At 42.3% G+C, this 13,541-nt stretch overlaps 1 protein-coding gene and 2 pseudogenes across 9 annotated transcripts in view; 1 reads left to right on the top strand and 2 right to left on the bottom strand.

Annotated features, from left to right (window-relative positions):
• Positions 1-1,828: 1,828 nt before the first annotated feature.
• LOC111733989 lies at positions 1,829-1,947 on the bottom strand (annotated as a pseudogene).
• Positions 1,948-11,490: 9,543 nt separating this feature from the next.
• On the bottom strand, positions 11,491-11,609 carry LOC111733987 (annotated as a pseudogene).
• A 776-nt stretch (positions 11,610-12,385) lies between these two features.
• Positions 12,386-13,541, top strand: part of TAB3 (TGF-beta activated kinase 1 and MAP3K7 binding protein 3) — a 56,006-nt gene continuing 54,850 nt past the window's right edge. For 4 of the 9 annotated variants that reach the window (XR_002778252.1, XM_011385408.2, XM_023526131.1 and 1 more), the window contains exon 1: positions 12,386-12,627. The gene's annotated coding sequence lies outside the window, so the exon portion shown is untranslated. Of the gene's footprint in view, positions 12,654-12,686; positions 12,855-13,541 lie in introns of those variants that run through there. The other 5 variants (XM_011385409.2, XM_023526128.1, XM_011385412.2 and 2 more) reach the window with 2 other exon arrangements.

Consider the following 13,541-nt stretch of genomic DNA (forward strand, 5'->3'; position numbering starts at 1 on the left):
TTTAGAGTCATTCCCCTCTTCCTGGTCCAGAGAGGGAGACACCTTTACAAATGGAGATTCCCCTTACAAATGTAAATGTCTCTTACAAAAGGATAATCTCTATCCCTCTACTCAGTTTCAGAGCTTCTCCTGTGTCTGCTGTTTCTTAAAAAACAAGCAACTCAAGAGAATCAATAATTCTTCTCCCTTTCCGTAGTAATGGGATTATATCTGGGAGTTCTATCCCTCGCACAATGGGTATATTCTATATATGCAAAGGAGGCACAGATGCTTGTGTGGCCAGAATAGCAGAATGGCAAAGGCTAATAGTTTTCTGCCCCCCACCCCAATATCTGTTTGCCCCTTCTCTATCATGATAATATTATGAGCCGAGTATGTGGCCACCTAAAATAAAAACTTTATTTCCCAGTCTCCCTTATAATTAGATGTGGTCATGGGACTGAGTTCTGGCCAAAGACATGTGAGAGGGAGTGATGTGTGCAACTTCCAGGTTATGCCCTTAAAGAGTAGGCACATGTCTTTCCCTCCTTCCCACTAGTTAGAATATGGAGGTGGTAGAGACAATAGGCCACGGAAGCATTCTGTGGATAGCAAAACAAAATACAAGGAGCCTGGTTTTCTGACACGATAGAGCACGATACTAACCTAGACTTTCATGGGAGAGGTTTTATTTATGTTATACACAGTCACACTTATAGCTTAATAAGTAATTATATATCAATCTAATTCTAGAAACCCAGAAGAAAATAGAGGACTTTTCAGCTTTGTGTAAGAATGACAACTTTTTTTTAAATTAAAAATTACTGGAGTGACATTGATCAACAAAATCCAATAGGTTTCAAGTGTAGAATGACAACTTTCTCTTTGAGCAATAAGAAATGTAAAATATGATAGACAGGTATTAATAACTATACCAATTAGCAAGCTATTCAAATTTATAAGAAAGACACCTAAAATTTTTAGTTAAGAGAATAATCAGTCAATTTATTCTTGAGGAACTACATATGGTGAAGGAAAATCACTTGGAAAATGTTTAGCCTATATAAATATCAAAGGAGTGAAAATTAATATAGAGATTTTTTGCTATAACTAATAATTATATTAGCTAATGATTATTGAGGACCTATTACATGCTAGGCACTATGCTAAGTGTTTTATATCATTTAATCTTCACAACATGTTATATATGAGAAACTGAGACTTAAAGAGGTTAAGCAAATCACCCAAGGTCACATAATTAGGAAGTGCTTAAAGCAGGATTTCAAATCCAGAGGTGTATGACTTCAGAGTCAGTACTCTCAACTGCTAAACTATATTGCCTCCCATACCAAAAGAACATTTATCATGACAACACGCAATGCTGGAAAGACTGGTAAAGTGGTTTACTCATTCATTACTATCCAGTTTGCTCTCAGCTACTTATCTCACTGCCCTTCTCTGGCTTTGTTCTACATCACAGGAAACTAAATTTTCTAGGTTCCTTTGTTCTCTGGCTTCTGGGTAATTTTGCTCAATGGATATTACTCGCAGAAGTTTGGACAGCAAGAAGAAAGCTCAAAGTATTTTTCTCCCTTTCTCTTTCTGCTTCTTACAACATCTCTTCAAATGGATCCAGCTTTTGCCAAACCAAACTTCCCTTAATGGTCCCAGCTATTACCAATCAGTTCTGACCAAGCAGATCCAGGCACGGTTCTAGTTCTCTTCAGATGAAACTCTGGTTTCTAGGCTCTCGTAATACTACCTCATCCAAGTGTTCCTTCATCCTTAGACGCAATAGCATCTTTCTGCTGTTGCCAGTCTCTGAGTTATTTGTTTTTATTTTTTTTAACGCCTACAGCACCTGGTATTCCTAGGTGGTCTCCCATCCAAGTACTAACCAGGCCCAAACCTGCTTAGCTTCCTAGATCAGACAAGATCGGCCACATTCAGGGTGGCATGGCTATAGACTCTGAGTTATTTCATCACTGACTTCTCAGCTTTTTTTTTACTTTTAATGTCAATTTCCTGTTTTATATTCCCTCTGTTAAAAGTACTAGAGTCGTTTCTGTGGGTTTTGCTGAACTCGACTTAATATACAGACAATACACTCCTTTGGGGAATAAGAGCAGTAATGATGATCATACATGTTGACCCAGTTTCTACTCCTAAAAATGTAACTTAGGGAAATAATTTAACAGAAACAACACCAAAAAATTTGCACATAGATGTCCATTTCAGAGTTATTTGCAATAGTAGAAAATTGGAGACTACCTAAATGTTCCGATAGTAGGAGAATGGACTAAAAATTCAGTGTACATAACAATGAAATAATATTCAGCCATAATAATTATTGCATCAGTAAGCTTTTGTTACATTATATATACTACAGTAACAGCTGATCCCCAAATCTCTGATTTATCAAAAGTTTATTTCTCACTCAGTTACCTACCCTTCGCAGGTTACCTATATAGCTCTCCTTCATCCCAAGACCCAGTTGGAATTCCCAGTCCCATGTTGGTCTCAAGGTAGTGGAAAAAAGAGCAAGGATAGAATAATACAATAGCTCTTAAAGCTTAGGCTCAGATGCGGAATATGTCATTTCTGCTCAAATTCTATTGGCCAAAGAAAGTTGTGTGACTAAGCCCGATAATAATGAGGCAGATACTGCTCCTACAGAGATGCCCACCAGTAATTGGCTATGTAGTGATAACCCCAGAGGTAAGGGGCAGCAAAGATTTTCAACGACAATAAAATCTACCATAATAATGAAGACTATAAAGAAACATGAAAACTGTTTGACATTATAAAGAAAGTAAGAATCTACAAACAATTTTTACATACACTATTGTGGTAGAGTCTGCTAGCTGTCCACCCAACCCCATTCTCACCTGTTTCTTGGACATATGAAACTAGACGTAGTCATATGACTAAGTTCTAGTCAATAATACTATCTATCTGGAGATAGCATCAGATCCTGCGGGTGAAGGGCTCAGTCTTGTGGGACTGTCCCCTGTTGCCACACCTCAGACATCCATTGCAAGTCCAGTTTGTATCTGTGCTCCTGATCAACTGGCTATAAATCAGAGGTTCCTGTGACCCACTCCTTAGGCTTGATTAATTTGTTAGAGCATCTCACAGAATTTAGGTCAACAGTTTACTTACTAGATTATCAGTTTACTATAAAAGGATATAACTCAGAGACAGCCAGATGAAAGAAATGCCTAGGGCAAGATATGGGAGAAGGTGTATGGAGCTTCCATGCCCTCTCTGGCACACCAACTTCCTGGTACCTCCATGTGTTCACCATCTCAGAAGCTCCAGAATTCCTTTTTGGATTTTTATGGAGGGTTCATTAAACAGACATAATTGATTAAATCATTGGCAATTGGTGATTAGCTCAACCTCCAGCCTCTCTCCCCTCTCCAGAGGTTGGAGGGTGGGGCTGAATATTCCAACCCTCTAATCACAGGGTTGGCTTCCTTGGCAATCAGCCCCCATCTTAGGGAGTTTCCAAAAGTCACCTCATTAATATAAACTCAGGTATGGTTGAAAGGGGCTTGTTGTGACTAACAAAAGGCACTTTTATAGCTCTTATCACTTAGGAAATTCCAGCGGTTTTATGAGCTCTGTGCCAGGAATGTGGACAAAAACCAAATATGTATTTATTATAAATCACAATATCACAAGGAGCAACTCTCATGCATCCCTGATTTACCATCTCCCAGCTTTTCCCTCCCACATCTCTAGGCTCATGACAATGGGTCAGAAGATTATGTAATGAAGAGTTTAGAGAGAAGTCTCTGATTGAGAGCATAAGATTTGAAAGTAAACAAATGATCTTTTTAGGTAGCAAAAAGAGAAGTCTTTACAAACTCTCTACCTAATTTCTCCCTGGTAAAATCCAAATAATGATAAACTTCAATTTTGAATATTTATTATTTCATTTATAAAAACTGAACATATATTTACTCATTTTCATTACACATGAAATGAAATGAGTTTTTACACATGACCTCTTTGGGGACAATCTCCCCAGACAAATGTCTCCTTCCCATAACTTTTCCCAATACCCACTCTCCTAAAAACTTCCTCCAGACCCATAGTTTCTAGAACACTAAAGGTATTGTTAAAGAGAAAAACCACAGGCCCAAAATGGCGTCACTCATGCTAAAAACCTATGATACCAAACCTAGATTTAATACCTGATCTAATTGCAGTTTCACTCTCCCAGAAGCATAATCTTAATCGACTGGTCTGGAATTTTCTAGTCAAGCACCAGTAACGTAATCTGTCACATGGGACCTCTCTGTGCCCTACATGGGCCCTCTCTATCCCCCAATCTGCATGACAAGAACCCTTCCCCTTCTGTTCACTCAAAGAAAATATGTTCTGACCCCAAAATAATCCTTTCTTTCCTTTTGTTACTAGCTCCCTTGTTCCACTGTTCTTCCTATAAAAATCTTCCATTTTGTACAAACCCTAGAAGTGCCCTTTTATTACTAGACGGGATGTTGCCAGATTCATGAATCGCTTAATAAAGCCAATTAGATCTTCAAATTTACTCGGTTGAATTCTGTTTTATTAACAGTATGAACTATAGTTTCATTTGCTGTATTCCATTATGCTTATATATTTATGTGACATCTTTCTCCAATATACTGAAAATATCTTGAAGCCAGAGACTTTGACTTATTCATCTCTGTATCCTCAGAACCTGGCTCAATAAATATATGTCGAACAATGAAGGAATTCCTAAGTCTATGAGTAAATGATACTTGCTGTTTCTGGCAGAGAGCTCATTGTATTTAGGAAAAGAAGGGCCGAATTCCTATCTTGGCTGGACTAGTTATCTTTACCTTGGGTAATTTCCTTAACCTCAATTTTCATCTGTTAAATGTCTCTTTATACTGTCCTATGTTTGCTATTGTCGATGTAAGAAATATCCAAATCTGTAGAGAATTTTTATAAGAGTTTATCTGAGCCAAAACTGACAATTGCCTGTAAGCAAGTTCTTAGATGCTCCAAAGAATGACAACTTTGCAGTTTCTTTTATGCATGTGAAATGAAAGAGGTAATGTAAAGAACATGAAGATGGGAGAAAGGAAGGCAGGACTAGATTACAGGATAGTTGATTATGTGCTCTCTTGAGGGTAGTTAGGCTTATTTCAAATATGTGTTAACCCAGATGCACAAAAGCAATGGACAGGGCTTGCTTAAGGCAAAGATAAACCTTTTACTATATGCCTGGGGCATGACTACCCACCATGACCTGCCCATTTAAGAATATGATCAGATCGCCCTGCGAGGTTACTTTCTGTAGAATCTTTTTTTTGTTTACACTATGAAAAAAAAAATAACAAAAACAAAACTGTGGTTCAGAAAGACCTCGACCATCTGGGAAAGAAAGTGATTGAAACAGAAGCCATTTTTTATATGTATGGTAGGGTTGGCTCTAGTATACCCAAGAGCAAAGAAGGCTCTCAGTTATATTTTGTAAGCAGTATTAATTTATAAATCATTTACTTTTGATGAGGAGGAGTTTAACTACTGCCTCTGTCCAAACTTACTGTGTCACCTTAGGTTCTCCAGGTTTGTTTCCTTTGTAGAATTACAATTAATTTAATACTTCACCTTGAGCACTTATTTTTGTAGAGCACTAAGCACTGGACAAAGGATGGGATTTATTTTATTAACACAGAATATAAATATTTTTGGTCACTTTGCCTTCCCTATACTCAATCATGGTCTTCAGTACTCAAATTCATTTACAATATATCAGTTTAGATTCTTTTGCTTGCAAGCAACAGAAAATGTGTCCTAAAGAGGCTCATGCAAAAGAAAAATGTATTAGTTCATGTAACTGAATAGCATAGGAGATAGGGCTGGTTTTAAGTACTGCACAATGCAGGAATTTACATTGATTGATTGATTGATTGATTGATTGATGCAGGATTTAAATAACATCCCCCAAACTTAGTTCCTTCGCTCTCTCTTATTATCTCTCAGTTCACTTCCTTTGTGTTGGTACCATTCTTTAGATAGGAATTCCCATTGCAGTCATGAGTTGCTGTAGCAACTCCAGGTCTTTCATCCTCTAGAGAAAAATTAGAGTGTCTTCCTTGGATGTCTTAGCAGAAGTCTCATTGCATCTGATTGGCTCTGCCTAAGTCATGTGCCCACCCTGAATCAATTACTGTGGTACTGTGGCCTAAGGATTGTGAGGCTCCGATTGGCCAGTATTGAATAATATGGACATGGAGGCAACTTCACTAGAGGCACATAGACTTAAAGAAGGGAGTAGACTCTCACACCCTCCACCAAGGGAAATATGGGACAATTCCTAGAAGGGCTGGTAGATGCGAGACAATAAAACAACTCAATCCAGTTTACAGAGGTTTAGTATACAGTGGTCTTCAGTTAGATTCTCTGGAAATGGATTTCGATATGAATAACTGAGCACAGAAGGTTTACTGAGAAATTCTCTTGGGAAATACACATGTAAAGAATTAAGGAAAATAAGACTGGACAGAGGGACACACTGACCCATGATTAGGCTGCAACCAAGGCTTCAGCTTATCTCATATGGACCTCTGAAGCTGGAACGGTCCTTCAGAGTTGTTCCAAATTATTGCAAGAAATCCAAGACTTTGTATTTCCACAATAGCCAATCACTAGCTGTTGGGTGTCCACTGAGAGAGCACAGATCCCCAAAAGCAAAGGCAATTGCCAGTGAGGAACATAGATATAAGCTGTCAGGAAGCAATAGCCCCAGCAACCCAGGAATAGGTATATTGCCCTGAAGAGGAAATTTTGGTCGAGTGACACAGTATTCACTACAAATGCTCTCTACTATTGCTATAATCTTAATGAGCTCACTACTTACGAATTCTTCCTACTTCACCTACCCACTCATTCTCTTCTACCTGCCTAGTCAAAAATAGTGTTTTCCTCTCCTGTTTTCTCCTACCACTGTTATTCACCCAGTGGATCTGTAGCAAATCTACCTTACTGGCTCACCAAATAGAAGATTTTTTTTTTTTAAAGAAATCTATTTGTGATTCTCCCATCTAGAGAGTTGAGGAAGGTAGGCAATTGTTAGTCTGTATATGAGAATTCTCTTAGAGCATCATTGAGGTTATCTAGCATTAAGAAAAGATGAATTGAGAGTCACAATGAATTTATTTAGAAGTAGATAATAAGGATGTTTTCTATTAGAAATGAACTTTTTGGGAAGAGAAATTAGAGATTACTTTGTACTGGTCAAGAAAACTGGCCCCCTAAAGATTTATTCCTACTATTAATTAAACTTTGACCCTCCCAAAAGAAAAGATGTTGAACCAATTTTAATTAAGCTCTTTCTTCTAAGAGATAGATTACCACTCCTGAAATGACAGCCTTTGTAGAGACGAGCCAGTGGGGAGTTGGCCACTGGATGGGGACATTGGTGTTTAGGAGTGGGAGACCAGCAGGGAAAAGGTTGATCCTGGTCATCAGCTGGAGATGCTGAGATTGGTGTACTATATCCATCCAGTTCAAGTGATGGCCCAAGACACAACTCTATTCCTCTGGCTTGATCCAAAAAGAGTCCTAGTGAGTATGGGTGAGTCACGTTCCAGGAGGAGCTCTAGCTCATTATCCATCACCAGATACACAACTCCCAAGTCAGAGAATGCTGAACCGTGAGACAATGAGCGCGTCTTGCCTTGGAACCAGAGGTAAAAGGGTGGGGATGATGGGCAACTGGTGTCTCTAACTTCTTCATCCTTTGCACTGAATTAATAATTTTATTTCCCTTCTTTAAGTGTCTTGGTATAAGAGTGCACAATTCTGTTGTTCCTTGTAGTTTATAAAAGGGAAAATTAGAATAGGCTGCCTTTAGTTCTTCCAGAAAGCTCATAAGGCATTCTGACACACTCATTATTTAGGGCACTGGCTAGTACAGGGACAAGTGGTAGGTGGAAAGCAAAGAAGGAGATAGAATATAGGAAAAAATTTAGACTATGAGAAACTCCTTCCCAATGAGAATCACCAAATCACAAGGTAAAAATCAATCGAGGGGTCTACATGGAAGTGAAAAGTAAAGTAATTCAAATTGAGTATTTTAGTACAAAGAACACATTTGTCTGGAAGTGATTCTCTGAACTCACGCTGAGTTGCAAGCAAAAAGCTAACTGGAATCAAGGATCTGCTCTTCTGTCAGAGGGATGGGTTATACCCAAGCTCAGCTTCCCATGGGACTTTATCCCCTTCCAAGAGGACTGTACCATCCCTCAGTCTCAAGGTCCCAGACAATGCCTACAAACAGCTGGCACCCTAAATCCAGATTGCTTGGCACCAAGCAGCCTGAGTAGTCTGTCATTGGCAACACTCCTTGTAGGCTTGCTCTACAAGAAAGAAGAGCAAGGGACCCTGTCAATGAAACCCAGGCTCACCCTACACACCCGACAAGGGCTACCTCTCACCAACGCTCAATTAGCTACTACTGGCCCAACCCACCACCTGCAGAAACCAACACGGCCACAGTATGGCACAATTTTTCAAGGAAACCAGCAACCACTTGGGCAAATTGATTACTTTGGATCCCTTCCATATGGGGTGTGTGTGACTGTGGGAGAGCAATTCATCCTTTCCAGAAGTGATTCATGCTCTTGTTACGAGTTTGCTTTTCTTATTCAGTTTCCCCAGCAGCACTACCATTCAAGAGTTTACAAAATGGTCATCTATTGATGTGGTCTCCCATACAGTGTTACCTAAAACCAATGGACCCATATTACTGCAAAGAAAATGCACATGACCACGAGAACTACTGGTCTCATCATATATATACCTCATCACTCAGAAGTGTATGGCCTAATGAAATGGCCCATTAAAGGCTCAGCTAACTTTTTAGGTTTTAGACCATACTCTGTGGAATGGGAGTGACTTGGTAAGAGCCCTTGTTGGTCTCATGAGTAGCTTTTATTCTTGTCATTATGAGTGACCCTGGGTGAGACGAGAAGAAGAGCTGCCCGGCTGAGCCCAACCCAAATTGCTGACCTACTGCATAATGAGCAAATAAAAAGGTTATTATTTTAGACTATTATGTCTTGGAGTGGTTTGTTACCTGGTAATAGATTACTGATACAGCATATGAGGTCAAAAATATCTGAAATTGTACAGAAGGTGTATCTAATACAACTGAAGAAAATACATGCTAAGTTCTACCACACTCTAAAGAGTTTCCAGGCCCTTCTCTAAAGGCTCACCAAAAGGCAGCAAAACCGGTTCTATGACTATCACCCAAACACCTCCCCAGCCTGAATGAAGGAAGACTAGAAGGGAGATTTTTTTTTTTTTTTATTACTGACCATCTTTAAGGGAGTATTATAGATTTTTTCTTCCATTAAGGAAGGCAAAGCCAAGCAAGGGGGCCTCTGAGAGTTGAGTGAAGAGTGTCTTCAAAATGTATCATCTTCCAGCTGTTCGGTTACTGAACAACAGCTATCTATAGGTCCAAACCAGGCAGAGAACTTTAGGGAGAACCAACCACATCTCCTTGAAGTTTGGAGACTGGAGTCAGCAGAGACATTGCTATCTGCTTCTTGCCAGAAGAATTCTGAAGACAAGCAACTTGCTGGAACAACAAGACAGGGCACCTTGTCTGTTGTTCAGCATGGCAAGGATATATGAATTACCCATGAATCAAGTGAATGTCACAGAAAGCAAATAAGCTTGAGCCTCTTGCTTGTGTCCTGCCAATGCGTGAGGGGATACTGGCAGTAAGCTGTGTATTCCACAAGAGGCAGGGGCTGAGAAGAAGTTAGAAAAGGTTTAGTCCATATTAAAGAACTGTGCCTTGAGGAGGGTGCTGAAGAATCACGCTCGCCCCATAAGAGAGCCAGCATTTGGGTGCCAGTCACATAGAAGGCATTGACAACCAAGAGAGGACTTATAGTAGCATCAAAAAGTAAAAGAGACCAGGGGCTGAGGAAAGAGAGGCCAGACAGAGGAAGGAACATTATTTGTGTTTTCAGATGTGCTGTCAAATATTCCTAGTGGGAGTCTAAAAGAACCCCCAAATGAAACGAAGAGAGAAAGAGCCAATTTTAGGTATCTGCCAAGTGCAGAGAGGACGAAGCCATCTTATGACTGCACTTGTAAAGCAATCACTTGCCCACCTCCATTCCCACCTTCTTCATCCTTAGAAGGGAAGAAACTGGTTAGCAAAATGGGGAAGTAGAAGCCTAAGGAACAGAAAGAGAAGGATTATACTTGCTTCTTTGACTTTAAACTCACCGATAAGAGAGGATTAAGATATAACTTTAAATCAAGTTCTGGGTTTTGATTATTTTAAGGGGCTGCTGGTTGTCCCCTCCAACCTTTTTTCTAAAGTCATAGAATTTTTAGCTAGGTACAAGACTGCTTAGAATAAGACCACCGTTTCCTAGTCTCCCTTACAGGTAAATATAGTAATATGATTAAGTTTTTTTCCAATGGGCTGTGAACATAAATGATGTTAACAACTTCTGGATTGTTCCCATCAAGGAAATGGGTAGGTCTCCCCCTTCCTGACGACTGAAATGTGATGTGGTGCTGAGCCATTTTGGATCAAATATACAAAGATAACATTTTAGGGATGGTGGAGCAAGAAGACAGAAGGAGACTAACTCTTGCTCACTCTGTGGAACAAGAGCTGCTGTATTAGTCCACTTTGCCATTTAATAAACAAAAGTCTCAGTGCCATATGACTGCCCATTTATTTCTCACTCATGGGTTTATAAGTTGGTTGGGGCAGGTCTGTTTGGCATGAAACTCTGAACTTGAAGGTTTTCTACAAATGTTTTAACATAACGGTCCTCACTATGTGGGACGGGTGACAGCAGTGAATGGCCTCAGCTTCCAAAATGAATGGCTCTCAACACGGGAACTGCTCTGCTTCAGAATGTGGGTCAAGTTCAGCTCTGCTTTACATGTCTCATTCTTATCACCAGGCTGGAGGGAAATTAGGAGCTCTCAGGACAGTGGCAGTCCCTTCCCACAGCAGTAGTTAGATCCAGTTTGCAGTTTTGCCCACACTTACAGACACAGCATCTTGAGCTCACCCCCACCGGCCCCGTCCTCCCCCCATCCCCCGCCGCCAGACGCCAGTACCAGCAGACGCAGGTCCCTCCTCATAGATCTGAGTTTCAGCTCTGCAAAGCCTATCCTCTAAATGTCTAAACTGTAATAACCCCAACCTCTTCCCTTGGTTTCTCAAGCTCTAGACATAGTAGCTGTTTCCCGCAGTTGCTATCTCTGTGATATATTCAGTTCTCTTCTTGCTTTTTCAGTTATCCAATAGTCAATTCTTTTTTTTTAATGATCAATTCTTTAAATTCTTTGTTAAAATAATCGGGATGGTTTGTTTCCTGACAGCGCCCTAATTCACTTTACTAAATCCTTTTTTTTTTTTAGGCGAGGCAACCCTTGGTTGACCTCATAGAATGCAAGGATCTTGTCAGCTTACGATCCTTTATCTTTTTTATTTTTCACCGCCTACAGCACCTCGTGTTCCTAAGTGGTCTCCCATCCAAGTACTAACCAGGCCTGACCCTGCTTAGCTTCCAAGAGCAGACGGGATCGGGCTCCTTCAGGGTAGTATGGCCGGAGACCCACTTTACTAAATTCTATGCCTGTGAGACTCCCTTCAAGAATTTTTCTTTGATATATTTCATGACACCCTGCCCCCAGTGTGTCACTCCCCTGTATTCATTTTTATCACTGTGCTTAAGTGTTGTCACTCCCCCCCACCCCCCATCCATCTCCTCCTCAGGCCAATAGCTCCCTTATCAGAGCACGTGTTTCCTCAGCACCTGGGACATAGGAAACTCTGAACGACACACGTTATAATGAATGAGTGAGTGAGGAAAATTAAAACAGGAACAGAAGCAGTTAATAGTATGAGATGTGGAAGGCTCACACCGCGCCAAAATGAAAGAGAAAGTTAGACGGTGATGTGAGAAACAGGAGGGCTGGGGCTGCCAGCTGCGAGCACAGCTCCAAGCACACAGAAAGCTCTCAATAAATAACGCGAATCGACAACAAGATGAAGGCACTGAGACTTTGCAAAGAATACTCGGTGACAGGCAGGGTAAGAAGGAAAGGATTGAGAGGACTCCCGGGCACTCCAAAGTGTGTTGGCCCTTTGAGCTCTGAGGGGATAACTCAGCCTTAAGGGAAGCCTCTCACTTCGCTGCCGGGTCCTGCTCAGCCCTTTCCGGAATTTCATTCCTGGTTCCACCGACCCCTCCTTCTCTGCTCCGTGCCCCTAGAGGAAACAGGTAAAACACCAAGCACTGGGTGCTATTTGAGGGGCTGTTCTGGGCATGCGTGAGCGCACGCCCGTGCGCAGGCGCAATAACTTCCGCTGTCTCTAGTACTGCCCCTTGCCGACATACGAGAGCGTTCTCTCAGAAGCCGGCTCAGACTACTCTAATTGACCATCTTTCCCGTGGGCCCCCGCCCTCCGGTTGCTGTGAGGGAAGCCTCGCGAGATCCTCCTCGGCAAGTGCCTAGTGGTGCCATCTTTGTGCCTGGCGAGCGACGGCACCCGACGGGAGCCGTGAAGCCGGCGGTTCTCTTGCCTAGTTCTCGCCGAGACCGGATCCAGGAAATACGAGGCGGACCTCGGTGGGAGGAGACGCACGAAGGGAGGAGTGAGGAGGGAGGAGTGAGGAGGGAAAAGGGAGGAGGGAGGAAAGGGGGCGGTGGCAGCTCTCACCGTATCCGGGCCCCGCGCGGTGCGCACCCGAAGGGGGGTCGGGCGGGGAAGCAGCGCCAGCCCGGACCCCCCGCGGGAACAGGACGGGAGTGAGGGTGAGGCAGCGGCAGCAGCGTACGAGAGCAGCAGCTGCCGGGTGAGTGTCTGCGAGGAGGCCCGGCACCTGCCCCGACTGTGGCGTCGGGGGTGGCCCCAGGGTCTTCCTCAGGATGGTCCCGGTGACCCAGCGCCCGGGCGGTGGGCGTGTGCGCGACTGCCGGTGTCTCGGGGGTTCGACTCGGCCTGGGGCTGCGGGAGGTCTGCGCAGGGCCTGGCGCGCCGGTCCCGGACGGCCAAGGAGAGAGGGAGTGGCCGGGAGCCTGGGTTGGCCTTCGCCCCCCGAACCGAAGGGATGATGTCCTTTCTCGCCTCGACTTTTAGGAAGAGCGAACCTATGTGGATGGGCTTCAAGCCCTAGCAAGGCGTTTGCGGACGAGAACTAACAGCACCAAGGTTGGGGTTGTTGAGGGTGTTGAGAAACGTGGGGACGGTTAGTAGTAATTGTTATAAAAGAGGTTTGCAAATGATTGTTGTCAGGTGTGTAGTAAGGCAAAAACATCGTCTACGTTCATTTAAAGAAGATCACATAAGCACTCCTCTGAGGTCCAGCAGCAGATTAGAGTTATTAACAGTGACGCTCTGTAGTTTAGTACTGTGTGCCAGCCCATTAAAGTGCATAAAAGCAGGATTTTTTGGGGAGTGGCATGGGGGACAAGGTGGCTATATTATAAAGTATAAAGTAAGCTACACATAAAGTCAAAAGTTCATACTGTCGATAAAAAAG

The sequence above is a fragment of the Pteropus vampyrus genome, unplaced genomic scaffold (genome assembly GCF_000151845.1).
Source record: "Pteropus vampyrus isolate Shadow unplaced genomic scaffold, Pvam_2.0 Scaffold714, whole genome shotgun sequence".
Classification (NCBI taxonomy): Eukaryota; Metazoa; Chordata; class Mammalia; order Chiroptera; family Pteropodidae; genus Pteropus; species Pteropus vampyrus.